At 46.1% G+C, this 14,158-nt stretch overlaps 1 pseudogene; it reads left to right on the forward strand.

Annotated features, from left to right (window-relative positions):
* The first annotated feature begins 7,034 nt into the window (after nt 1-7,034).
* On the forward strand, nt 7,035-7,649 carry LOC136488602 (uncharacterized; annotated as a pseudogene).
* The last annotated feature ends 6,509 nt before the right edge of the window (nt 7,650-14,158 follow it).

The raw sequence follows: 14,158 nt of genomic DNA on the forward strand, positions 1-14,158 counted from the left end.
TCCAAATCAAGAAAAGCCCGACGATGGAGCCTATTGTTGCAAAGATTAAGGGCTTGGGCAAAGACTACATCACTCTCGTTGTAACCATCTTGCTTCAGAATCTGATTGACTTGGGCAATCTCCTCGACATCAGTGGCTTGACTGGCCTTATTCCCCCTAGCATCCCTGATAATGTCGCTCAGGTCATCAAGGCAGTCATCAAGGGTTGGGTCCTGCTACTCTTCTTACTGCGAGGACTGTTAACGGAATGCTCCCTAGTGACTCTCTTAGAGGGTTGACCAACACTACATGGTTGTACGGGCTCATCGGACAAGGCTTGAGGAGTCTGAGGGCTAGCACTACTGGGTGTACGGTCAGGTTGATGTCCCCCTGTAGATACCAACTCGCCCTTGTCACGTGGGGTGCATCCCAAAATCAAGGTCAGTTACTCACGGCATGGTGGACACCTGAACCTCTCACGAGCGGTTTGGCTACTTTCCTGCACGTGATCTAGGGATGGCCATGTTAGTAGTCAGTTAGTGCGAACCTAAATGCTAAAAAAGAGTCAACGAAAAGGGTGTAGTTAGTACCCTGGTGCCTATGGCATACCAACTGGGATCAGCTGTCACCTCTCCAGTATGCGGGTCACGGCCAAGCCCAGTATGGATCTGTCCATCGCGCCAATTGAAATACGCCCTTTTCTGCTCGTTGTACTTATTCTTGAGTTGTTTCTTGTTGTACCCGAGCCTTGTGGCCTCGTTAAAGGCACGATGGACATTTGTCCACCCAAGAGGGGTTGGGGTATTATTGCCCCAGTGACATTGGTTTTTCTGCTGAGTGATTAGCTCAAGAAACAATGAGCAGGTTCTTTCATCCCAGCTAGCATAGTCACGGTTCATCTGATGCAATGTGCGACATTCCGATGTATTATTGTCATGGATGCTATGGAAAAGGAAAAAAGATGTTCCTAGCATTACGCAAAGTAGGGTTTGGGCGAAGGAAAAGGGAACTTGCCTTTCCAAAACGCTTGAACGGAGGTTGTAATGCCTGGCTATAGGTGGAGAGCACGACGAAGTCGACGACGCTGCCAGTGTGAGCAGCGTTGAGCACCAGTGGATGAAATGTTCCTGAATTTTCTACAGCGTAAGAACAGAGCATAATGTTTAGGTTCAACAAAACATAATGCATAAACAGCATGCGATAGTACTCTTAAAAACGTGTACCAAGTTGTGCATATGAACATTATAAATCATACAAGATTATTATTTGTAAACTAGGCAACAAGGACATATGAAATAGGTCGTTATCAAAATACAAATGGGGTACATACTCAAGAAAACAATTACAACAGCTAAGTTTAAACAAATATAACAATTACAGAAGAGAGTAAGCCAAACTCACCACTAATGGTAGCATATTTCAAAGAAAGCTCAAATCAAAGGAAATCTTGTGATGCGTGTGTACAAGACAACTAGTGTTCTCAGGAACCAAGAACACAAACCGGCAATAAGTAGTTTACTAAAGGACGCATGCATTACTAACCTTCTGCGGGTCGAGCTGAACATAGAACACCAAGTAATAGAGTCTTATCTTGTTTGGAATTGTACAGGAACGTACTACAACACTGATCACCAAGTTAGGACTGCACCAGCTTCGTCATCCTGTACAATTCGGAGGCAACACAGGACGGAACACGTCAACAATAAGTTATGTATGATCAACAAAGTTATCTTCAACATAGATATGAAATATGAACCTTCTCAGTGGGCGGATCGAAAACACCTGGAAGGAGCTGCCGGCGACCTGGTCATGGCGGGGTTGGGGGGTGGGCGCGGGGAAACCTACAAGACGAGGCCGTGGGGCTTAGATCCGGCCAGGTGAGACTGCGGCGGCGTGGGATCCGGGGGTACCTTGCTAGAGGCGGTCGGCATCGATGGAGGCGGGTTCGGGGCGAGAGGCGCAGCTCAAGGTCTCCGAGGCTGTCGACAGCGAGACTCGATGACATGGCGTACAGAGGCGGTCACGACCGCCGAGACTCACGTGCAAAGATGGGGACGAGCGGCGAAACTACGACGGAACCCTAGCCGCGCGAAGGGGAAAAGAGGAGGGAGAGAGGGGGCACGGCTGAGCTGGCGTGGCTTATAGTCAAGGCGTTCTGCTGGGCTGATAAACCCAAGCAAATCCAAGCCCAGCCAGCCGGTTCAGGCCTACCATACACGCCGATTCTCATTTGGGCCTTGTTTAGTTGGCGAAATTTTTGGCGAAATGGTACTATAGCACTTTCGTTGTTATTTGACAATTAGTATCCAATCATAGTCTAATTAGGCTTAAAAGATTCGTCTCGTGAATTTTGTCTAAACTGTGTAATTAGTTTTATTTTTTATTTATATTTAATATTTCATGAATATGTCCAAAGATTCGATTTAACAGAGAAAAAGTTTTGCAAAATTTTAGGAACACTGCCTTGGCAAGACACTGTGAACCTCTCTACTAAAAAGACTGAAAACCAGTCCGGGGGGCTCACTGCTTACCCCACCCCCGCGTCCGACCGCGACGCTGGCCGCGACCCGTCTCGCCTGGCCGCCGCCACGCCGACGACTGACCAGCACGCGGCCCCAGGCCCCCGACCTCGTCCCTCCCCGTCTTACCTGACCGCCGCCGCCCACCACTCACCTCGCCTCCCCAACTTCTGCCAGCTCCCATCCCGCCGCCGACGCCGTAGGCCCGTGCCCAGGTCCCCATCTTCTGGCCCTTCGCCGGCGACGAACACCCAATAGGTACGCCCACCCCTTCTCTTCCGTTCGTGCTGTGCGAAACCGAACACCCAAACCCTAGCTTAAGATATCTGTATTCGGATCTGATCTCCAATTACAAGTGTAGTATACGTGTATTTCGCCTCTAAACTTCGATGTTTTCTTTGTGTATTTACCTACAAAACTTCGTCTCCCCCCTCCCCCTTTTTTTTGGCAAAAATTATTGGGTGTACATATGTACACCCATGTCCTTTACTGTGTCCGTCCCTGGATTGATGAACGATGGCTACTCTGGTTTATTTGTTTTAGCAGTTTGATTAGTTTGCTGCCAAAGAAAAGAAAACTGAATATTGGTTTGCAAAATCTTAAAAACAACCGTCTGTTGGGTCAAAGCTTTTGTTTTCAAGACGCAGGCAATCTGGCAGCTTGATACTGTTACCTTGTAACCTTAATTTGGCTTAGAATCTTCCCTATGTATTACCAACATTCTAATACCAACCCATTGCCTTGTGAAGTGCCTAATTTAATTGACATCTTTATTTTTCCGTTGAAGCGCAATAATTTGCTTGGCATAATTTCCATTGGGAAGTGAATAGAATCTTCCCTGTGTATTACTAACATTCTAACAGCAATCCATGGCCTTGTGAAGTGCCTGATTTAATTGGTACCTTTGTTTTTTTTGTTGAAGCGTAATAATCTTCTTGGCATAAAATAACATGTGAAAATAAATGGTCTGGTTTGGTGTCATCTTTAATAGAAAGATCTACCTAACTTTATTAATGTAATTTTATATTGCATAGGTGTGTTTAGATCTACTAGCTCCATGCCCGTTGCGACAGGAGAGGCAAAATTTGCACGGGATACTATTGTTGACTGGTTGGAACACTTGCAAAATAGCCAATCCAAGATATGATTCATTAGCAATGTACTCGAATATATGTGCATTGTTAAGAGAATACATACACCAAGGATGCTGGATGAACTTTGTAGAAGGCATACATTTTCCTAGACAGGTTACATGTATTAAACTGAAAAAAGAAATGAACCGATGTCTTCATACAACTATTTGGATTTCAGGGCACAAAATGTGCGAAGAAAGAGATTCATGGCTCTCAAATTGAGGAACCGTGGCTAGCAAAGTTATTTTAGCTCATAAATATGGCCTTATCCTGTTTTGCATTGCTATAATTCTCATAAAATCTGCAAGTAAAAAAATGACTTGTGTGCAAGGGCAATATGAAAAGACAAATTCATAAGTGCTGGCCACCTTACCTGCTTCTGCAAGACAAACTACAAAAGACAGATGTAATGTTTCCAGTACTAAGATGGTCTGGTAAATTATGATTCTTTTACCAATAAGGCCATGCATGAATAAAACACGCCAAATCGTTAGAAGATAATCTGTGGTATGAACCTTAACTTGAAAAACTTTAAGCTGCCTAATCAGTTAGAATTGCCATGAAATGGATCACATGAATCTGAGGTATGAACCTTTTCTTGAAAATCAGTTACGAGAGTAGAGCATTCCTAACTGTTTTCTTAGATAGGACCAATCCGTTGTACGGACTTTCACTTGAAGATATAAAAGCTGTCTAATCAGTTTATTTGTTCTGAAATAAAGAACAGAAGCCAGAGGCATTGCACACAATTACCTTATACATCCTGATGCCACTGGATCCAGCTAGCAGCAACCACAATCCACAGGAATGGATTATGCATCTCCCCACAGGCTGCCAATCAGCTTGCTCCTTGCACAATGTGCCCTGTGGCGGACCATCATGTGATCCTCCACCAGTGTATCTACTCTCTTTCACAGACCTAGGTCACAACACAAACAAATCAAGAATCTTAGTGAGCCTGTAAAGGCATGGGAGGAAGCAGAGTTCAATGGCCCGGATTCCTGGACGATCTTCCTGCTGCAGTTCTATGACACCATTGATTTGGATGGAGGAATTTGAATATACTAATGGTCTCTACTGCAACTCATCATTGGGATCTATGCTTACAGTTATCTTCCTGAGTGGTAGTGATTGCTTTGATGATTACATTCATTTGTTTTTTTTCTCTAAAATGGCCATGTCATGTCACTGCTGATACCATGTTTCTATCGACCTTTATTTTTGTTACCTTCTTTTTGTAGGACCTGGTAATTCACATTTCTTGAAAGAGTAATTGCAAATAATGTAATAAGTGAATATTTATAGCTTAGGTCTAGGGGATTACTAACTAATGGGAAACCACCAGTTCCCCTGACTCAGATCACCCTTTTTGCGATAATCTCATCACCCTTGTCCTGTTTCTTCCGCACCCACCTAAGATAGCTTGTGCATGTGGCACCCTTCCAGGTTGAAGATCCATACTTACCTTGAGGTGTAAGCAGTGGGCAGCACAGCTTCTCTAGAGGATAGCACATTAGCACTGGCTATTGTCTGTATTGCCTCCTTGATTAACATCTCTCCAGGATATTAGATGTTCATCTATTTGGTCTGGAGTGATTAAAGTTTATAACTCACAAAGAGGTTCAGCATCAGTAAATGCCATTGTTATTGTTATTTAACTGATGCATTTGCTCTCCTGGTTACTTCTGAATAGGTCTGAAGGATGAGGAAGGGACTGCATCCTCAGATGCAATGGATTTCATATGTGACGCAGAGTGGTAGGCTGATCAATATCATGATGACCAAGGTGAACCATACTGGCAAAGTGTACCACATGAGGGCCAAGCGACAAATGGCTCAAAGCCTCGGTCAGATTGCAAAGTTCAAACGTCGATATGAGCAGGAAGCAGAGGAAAGCAAAGACAAGTAGGATGGTGTTGAGGAGGAGCAGCCTCTGTAACCTTAGTCAGTTCTGTTGACTGCAAAGTTTTCAGCTAAGGAACCTTGATCACATGATTTTATTTTAGATCATATCATCTTCTGTTCCACTTCAAGATTGGGTTGTACCCCATCTTGAGCGAACTATGGCACTTGTTGCACCTTAAAGCCCCAAGAAAATAGTCTATGTATTGCTTTTCCTCTGACCTTTGAGTTTCATGATTCTTTTTTTTTTTTTTTTGCCATTATTATGTCTGATGATCTTGTCTTTCATGGTCTCTGACAACAATAATTCCAGTATGTGGTGTCTTGAGTTGTGAATGACCAGTACTGTTTAGCTAGTGTCATTTGACGGTCAGGATCGTTCGCCATCATATGTTTTCTGTTGCAGCCTGTGCATATTTGGAGCACCTGGCTTTGAAACTAAGCTGTAAGAATGCATTAATCTTTATATTAGACTGTTGTGTTGTGCTGACAATGGCATTTATACGTTCTTTTAAACGTGCGCGCTCTAGTTTTATTTTTCGGGATGCCATAAGCGATTTCTGCCTGGACTTTGAAGCGTGTTCGTTCAGGGAGCCTCCTTGGCGGTGCAAAGCTACCCAGATGGGAGGATCGGATTGGACCGCATCAAAGGCTTCGTGGACCATGGGCCTACTCTAGACCTGACATCGGGGCGGCCCATCTGAACAAAACTTTAAATCACCGCTTCCCACTTCTCTCCTCTGATGTTTGGATACCACGCAAGTCAAATCTTCTCTCCTCCTTGCCAAAGGAAGGACAATACCAGAAAGATGTTGAGGCTTTTACGTGTATACCATTAAAAAAGTTTTTAATTACATATAAATCATTAAAAATTTGACCGCACACGAGTGCCATTGTTCTAAACTTCTTTGCTCTCTAAGCCATTCCACTGGTGTTCTGTTCGTTTTTCACCGTTATATGTGGGTCCGGTCAGTATAAAGATCTAAAATACCTCGTCAAGGTCTGATGTAGACGCTTTCTCAATCTGCTCCAGCATCTCCCGGAGCCACGCAGCGTCCGGGTCCTGCTGCGTCATCATCGTCCTCACGTCCTGCTCCCACTGCTTCCTGATCATTGCCCGCTCGTCCGCGAGCTCTACTATGGCGGCCAACTCCTGCAGCGTCGCCTGGGTTTCGCCGTCCGGGTGGCCTTTTCCAAGGGCGATGTCGAGCCCTTCTGAGTGTGCTGCTGCTGCTGCTGCTGGTGCTGCTGCTGCGCGCCCGCGGCCAGCTGCATCATCTCCCGCTCGGCGTGCACCGCCGCGGCAGCGTGCCGCGCGTTCATGTCCTGCACTCCGGCAACCTGCCCCACGGCGACCACCTGGTGGTGCATGTCCGGGTGGCCGTACCCCAGCGTGAGCTCCGTGTCGTCGTATTGCGCGGCGAGGTTGTTGAACTGACGAGCGCCGTCGGCGGACAGCAACTCCGCCGCCACGACCTAGTGCTGCTGGAGCAGCAGCAGCATGTCCTGCTCGCTCGCCACCTGAGCCGAGGACGCAGGCAGCCGGCTGGTGCGCCTCAGCCATCTGATGGTGCCACGGCGACGCGTGGTGCACCGCCGCAGGGTCGTGGTACTGCTGCGCCCAGGCGAATTGCAGCGACATGTGGCCCGTCGTCTCGGCAAGCTCCGCCGTGGAGGCTTCCTCCATCTGCTGCGGCATCTCCTGGTCCTGGGCCCGTCACGCATCCCAGCATACTACGGGGCGGGGTCATGGTGATGCCACGTATTGGTCGGGAACTGCCGCATCATCATCATCACGTCCTGCTCCCTCGCGCCCCCCGCCGCCGCGTCCCACTGCCCCATCTCCGTCATCACGTCATTCTTCACTATCTGCTGGTTTCTGGCGAGCTCTGCCATGTCCAACAACTCCTGCAGCTGCATCATCTCCTGGGTGATGTCGTGCTCATTCTCGGCGTGTTGCGCCACAAGGTGGTGGTGGTGCTGCTGCTCGCCCGTGGTGCCGGCGAGCTGCATCATCGCTTCCAGCAGAACCGAGGTGCTGCCCTGTCCCGGTGTTCTGCCGCAGCAGCATCTCCTGCATGGCGCGGTTTCCCTGTCCCAGCGTGCTGCCCCGTAGAATCGAAGCGCTGCGGCGCGGCTGCCGGTGGGGCCTACACCGACCCCATCGCCTCCTCCCGCGATGCCTCCGACATGTGCTGGTGCAGCTGCTCGTGCCCGCACACCTCCGGGACGCGCGGCGGCTCTGTCTCCGCGTGCTGCGCGGCGAGGTGGTGGAGGCCGTGCTGCTTTGAGGGCGCGGCCTGCCGCATCAAGAGAGCCTTCTCCCTCTCGGCCTCTGCCACCGCCATCTGCTGGTGGGAGCGCTCGTCAGGGAAGCCCGGCGGCCTGGAGCTGCGGTGCTTTGCGGCCCGCTGCATCAGCATTGTCTGCTCGCTCAAGGAAGGCTCGAGGTGGCGCTTGATGACGTTGGGCCTCTTCCCGTTCCCGGCGTTCCTCCCTGTCCCCGTGCCCGGCTCGTGCAGCTCCCTCCACCTGGCCTCGTTAGCCATCCGGAAGCCCAGCAGCCTGGCGTGCTTCAGCAGGACCTGGACGCTGCGTGGCTCCAGGAGATGCCGGAGCAGATTGAGAAAGCGTCTACGCCAGACCTTGACGAGAGAAAGGTATTTTGGACATTTATACTGACTGGGCCCACATGTAACGGTGAAAAACGAACAGAACATCGACGGAATGGCTTGGAGAGCAAAGAAGTTCAGAACGATGGCACTCATGTGCGGTCAATTTTTTTAATAGCTTATGTGTAATTATAAATTTTTTTAATGGCATACGTGTAAAAGCCTCAAAGATGTTTTCTGGTAACACTGAAAGATGAAAAAGAAAATACCATCTAATGAGCAAAAGTCTTCTTTGTAGATGATGGTGGAAGTTGGAGAACAGCAATGTCATTTGGCAAGACATTGTGAATAAAAGAAAATATGTGAAGTGGATGTGCATCAGCTAACTAAAAGCTAAATCTTCTAATTCCCCTGCGTGGATTGACATAGTTAATGTAAGAAATATCTATCTTAAAGGTAGGGTCATGGTTATAGGTATGAGAAGAAAATGGACTTTTGGAGACATGTTCGGTGTGGATCTTTATCCCTGATGGATAAATTCCCTGATTTGCTTGTTCATATGATTGCTAACAAAAAAATTGGTGCTCACATTTTGAAAATGGCTGGAGAAGAGCTCAAATACAGTTAAGGAAACTACATGACATGGTTGTTCCATGTGCGCTGATTAATGTCGGAGGCAAAGCTAAATGGAACTGGTATTTCTGTGTTAAATTTGTGTATAAGCACCTTTGTAGTGCTGAGCTTAATTAGCTTGTCTTAAGAGACAAATTTGGAAGGCTAAAGTTCTATTAAAACTAAGATATGTATGTGTCTTGCATTGCAAAATGTTATTCTCACCAAGATAATCTTGTTAAAAAAAGTGGGGAATTGATAAGTTTTGTGTGTTCTGCAAGGAAAATTAAAAGAAATAGTTCATCATCATTGCTTCGAATGTAATTTGGCAAAATTCCTTTGGAGTTTGATTGCGCATGTTTTTGGAGTACATTTTAGACCAAAATGTCTTTTGATCAGTTTTGGTTTTGGGGTGAAGCTTTTAGACCCAAGGACACCAGTTCCATGCAGTTAGACTAGCTGCTTGGGCAAAGCAGAAGTCAAGAAGTACGAGAAATATAATTTCTATATGTAGTGTCTATGTAATTTACGGAGTAGCTTGTATAGAAAGTACCTTATAGTTTCTGGGTTAAAATTGTCCTAATCCATATGACCCAAGGTGGCATGCCTCACAGTGCGGAGAGCACGACCATGTCAGCGTCATGGATGACAGTGTTGTTTGCTGGGAGGGGAGAACAGCAGCGCCAGTTGCAGCGCTAGAGCAATATGGCCTCACACGGGCTGTGGGCACACGAAAGAAATCCTTTCGGTGTTGCTTGATCGAACACACCAGGTGCTGCCTCTACATTGTGACGTCCGCTCATGCTCATCAGGTGCTACCCCGTGCCATGCACTAAAGAGAGAGAATCCCCCCCTGGATCCATATATTTAGTTAGCTCTTTTAATAGCCTTGAAAGGTTACAAATATTTCAGTTTGAGAGCATAAATTTCCTTAAAGATTACATTGCGGCAGAAAATGCTAAGCACCATGCTGTGACGATGTCTCTTTTGTCGCGCGGCAGGCGTACACCCCACAATTGACCTTCAGTTTTGCAGCCAGGGTAGCAGCGATGCTCGTGCGGTCTGATCTAAAGACCGTGTTGTTTCTGCTCTTCCAGATGTGCCAACAACACAGAAGCAAGAAAGTGCTGAAGAATTTTCTTGGAATGTTATTTGTCGGCTAAATTTGCTTGATCGCTTGAAATCTTCTGCAGTCTGAAGTCTGAATCTGCATTACATTCCAGAACTGTTTGGCATTTGGGCATCCGAAGATGATATGCGCCGCTGTTTCTTCTAGAGCCTGACAAATCTCACAAATTGTGTTGTCTACTATCCCTTTGTTTCAGTGCCGTTTTACACTGGATTCTATTCTGTGACAGCAACCACACGAAAAACTTGACACGCGGAGGAGCCTTGTTCTGCCAAACAAAAGTTGCCCAGGCATCTGGAGAGCCGTGAGCACTCTTTAGTGCCCGGTAGAGCATTCCAGCTTCGAGTTCACCATTCCTTCTCGTCATCGGGCATCGGGGGCTGATCTTTGCCTTCGGTGAGGTTATGTTCCTCCATGATCTGCACCACCTAAAGCAGCTGCCCCGTGGCTTGTATGTTGAGCTTCGGACAGTTAAGGATCGGTTCAATTCACCTTCATAAGCTTGCTTGACAGTGATCTCTTGGTTTCTGCAGTGGCTCAAGAGCTCCGGAAATCTTTCTGCAAGAGAGTCATGGCCATCCCAGACATCATGCCAGAAGGATGTTGTAGTTCCGTCCATCAAGTTGATAGCTGTGATGGCTCTGTACAGTGGCAGTAGGGATCTGAGAGTGTCCCAGTGGCTCCCATGCAGGCATTTTGATGTACCCATCTTGCCCATGACGAAGCACTGTTGGAGTGTAGCTTGTGTATCATCTTCAGCAACAAAGAGCAGCCTGTTCGTTTTGGCTGAAACGATCGTGGATTATTACTGCTGGATGGTTTGGTGTGAGAGAAAAATACTGTTCTGGCTTATAATCCATAACCGTTTACGACCAAGCGAACAGGCTGCAGGTGTTTTGGATCCCCAGGTCCTTAGGCCGAGACCGCCCATATCCGTTGTGTCACAAACGTGCTGCCACGCAACCATGCTCCTGCTGCCAGTGGTTGTTCCTGAGCCAGACCAAAGAAAGGATCGCCTCTTCCTGTCCACCTGATCGATGATGCCTGGTGGGATTTCTAGGGCTGCCATGGCGTATAGATCAGCTGGCTGCTGAGTACCGAGTTCACCAATACAGCACGCCCCATCTGGTTCAGAAGAGAGGACTGCCAGCCTGTCATGGTGGAGTGGAAGGTGGTGTTGCTGGAGAGATTAGGCCCTCCACAATGTGGCAGTGAAGCCAGAAAATATATGGGTCCATGCCCAGCAAACTAAGGGCCTCTTTGGTACCGCTCCCGTGGCTCCGGCTCCGCCTGACGACACTGTGCACGCTGTAGCAATGCTGTACATTGGAGCCGATTTTCTCTTTCCACCTTTTCGCCCTCACTGTAGCGCGCGCGACTGTTCATGAAGCCGGTGAAGCTCGAATTTCTAGCTCCTCCGGCTCCAGTTCTGACACGCTACAGTGCATGAACAGTGTGGGAGCCGAAGCACCTCGGAGCGGTACCAAAGAGGCCCTAAGCATCAGCTAAGAAAGTTACCGTGTGCAAATAGACGGGGAGCGGTGCTATTTAGCTATGTGGGACCCACAAGTACTATAAAGTATTCATTGTCTTCCTCACATCCGCTTCCTCTCCTACTCTCATTGGAATCTGCTACAGTAGCTTTATGGTTGTTTAAGGAGTTGGAACCGGTGCATGTACATTCACCGCTCCTCGTTTTTCTGGCATCACTCAAAGTTGGAACTGCTACCCACAACGGCAAGAGCAGTGCTCCAATATTCTCTCTCCTTTCTAGGCACCACTTAAGCACAACATTGTGGAGAGCCTTAGGGGCCCATTTGGTAGGGCTTCAGATTCTCCTAATGTTTCAAAATTAGTTTCTCATTAGAAACGCTTCTTCGTTGGATCAGAATCACTTTGTGAATTATTTGGCTTGTAGGTTGAATTCTGATTCTAAAAAAATGATAATAATTAAAAGGATAAATATACCTATGTGTTTAGAGACGATATAATTTCCACTGTTATAAAATGAATATTTTTCTCCAATTTTTGTTCCTTGCAAATTTTACTGGATGTGCTCATATGTGTAGTCTAACATGGTGCATCTAGCAATTTTACAGTCGTAACTTCACGTTTCATCTCCTCATCTCCTCTACCACACACATGGTCAAAAGGAACGTCAGTCATTGTTGCTCTGTCTCTCTCTCTCTTCTCTGTGCCCAAGCCAGTGTCGGAAGAGGAGGTTGCCACGTGCCTTCATGGCCGCGGATGGGAGTTCATAGAACGCCACCACCTCTGGAACCAGGGGCGGATCCAGCAGTGGGGCGGGGGGCTCAAGCCCCCCCTATCCAAACCGAAGCAGTGCAAATTACTGTATAGCTTCTATGAATTTTTAGGCACAGTTCTATAGTGTAGGGAGGGCTGAGACTTAAGATCGAGCAGCAGTGTTATTCAGTCCCCCCTAAAATATTTTCTAGATCCGCCGCTGTCTGGAACATGAGAAAGCAAAGGGTGGTCAGGGGTAGAACGGGCTAATAAGGAAGCATCGATCCGTTTCTCGTGCGAAACTAGAATTGAGCGGATTCATCTTCATAGTGTAAAAAAGAGAACTCTTTCTCACCGTTTCTGGAATGAAACACTACACGCATTTTGGTTTGGCAGCGATTCTTATGTTTCAAGCAACAAAAATTGGAACCATTCCAGCATGCCAAACCGATAGATCATGATTAATTGAGTGGATAAGAGAACGGGGGTGGTGTTAGTTGGATGGGAGTAGAAGGGAGGTTGATTGGCCCCATGTCCCTCCAATACTCTGGAAAAGCGTCTGACGCTCGGATCAAAGCATTTCCAAAAATTTTATGTCCTATGACGTGCTTGTCCACTTGATCGATATCATGCATATTAACCGTTTGAATATCATGTTTACTGTTTATTTTTATTTATTTCATTGTCTTTTGTTGTACATGTAAAAATGGTACGGACTATATCGATTCAAAACAATCAAAACGTGGTGGGGATCATGCCACTGCATTTGACAGTTGGGACTTGGGAACTTCACTGCAGGGGACACAATGATCTCAAAATGCAAGAAATTAAATAAAGAAGAGAGACGACATACCGCGTGGCAAGCGCAGAGAGCACCACTCAAAAAATTTCACAAGAGGAGAAATGGCATGAAGCTAACCAGAAAGACATCAAAACGTCCAGTTATATCCGTCAAATACAAAATACGCAGCACATTGGATCGGAGCTCACATCATTACGTGCTTCTGTTACCACAAACAGGGAGTACACAAACCACCTCCTTTAACTACTACTACTTCCTTTTCAAAAGAAAAAAAAAACTACTACTACTTATTAAACGGGGACAAATACTGGAAAATGTCTATGCGTCTTTTAAGCTCGCAAAAATGATGATCTTGTATCCAAGGTTTCTCACCAACAGATCGATTCCTATGTCAAAAAATGCTCATCCTTCTTTTAAGCTCGAAAATTATCTAATCTAATAAATAGAAAATCGAATAGTGGATAAACCTTTATTAAAGAGAAAGCATACATGCATGAATAGCTAGTAAGCTGTCATTGTTGATATCAGACCCAAAAACTCTTTCAACGTTCTTCTAGTCCTTTGTTATCTGTAGTCACAAAAAAAACAATATGTTGTGGATCATTAGTAACAGTAAGGGAATGTACAATTGTAAATTCATTGAACGCATGATTAGAATTCATTATTGCCCAATGCCAATATCCTGCTTCATCATGTTATAATACCCACAATAAAAAGAAAACCCCATGCAAATAAGCTTTGAGCTGGAGCATTAATTTCATCAAAAAAAAATATATATACACTTTGTTCTCACGTAACTAGCTCGCAGACGACCCATAACCACTTGAAGCCATCTAAGTTTTCAGAATTTTATACAGACTGTAGACACTTAAAGTTGACTTGCAACAGTCAAAAATTGATTTTAACAACAAAGAGTATCCCACCAACAGCTTCTATGGTATCCATTAGTCCCTATCGAATCTCCCCATCTAAATTCTGGTTGTCTGCAAATCCATTTAAATTCCTATTGCCTTAAATTCGGAGCAAACAAAAGATAATGTATCCTTCCTAATATGCCCAAAAAGCGAAACGTGAGACAAGGTTGGAAATACCATAACGGCCTTCAATATTGTAAATCTAGTTCTGCCACTAGCATTTGGACAGTACAAAATAATTTTGAACAAGAATCTTGAAGATGTCGCTCAAGGTTCTTAGGCTTTTTCCCATCTCGTTCTTCTTTTGGAGTC

Source organism: Miscanthus floridulus, chromosome 10 (genome assembly GCF_019320115.1).
Source record: "Miscanthus floridulus cultivar M001 chromosome 10, ASM1932011v1, whole genome shotgun sequence".
Lineage (NCBI taxonomy): Eukaryota > Viridiplantae > Streptophyta > Magnoliopsida > Poales > Poaceae > Miscanthus > Miscanthus floridulus.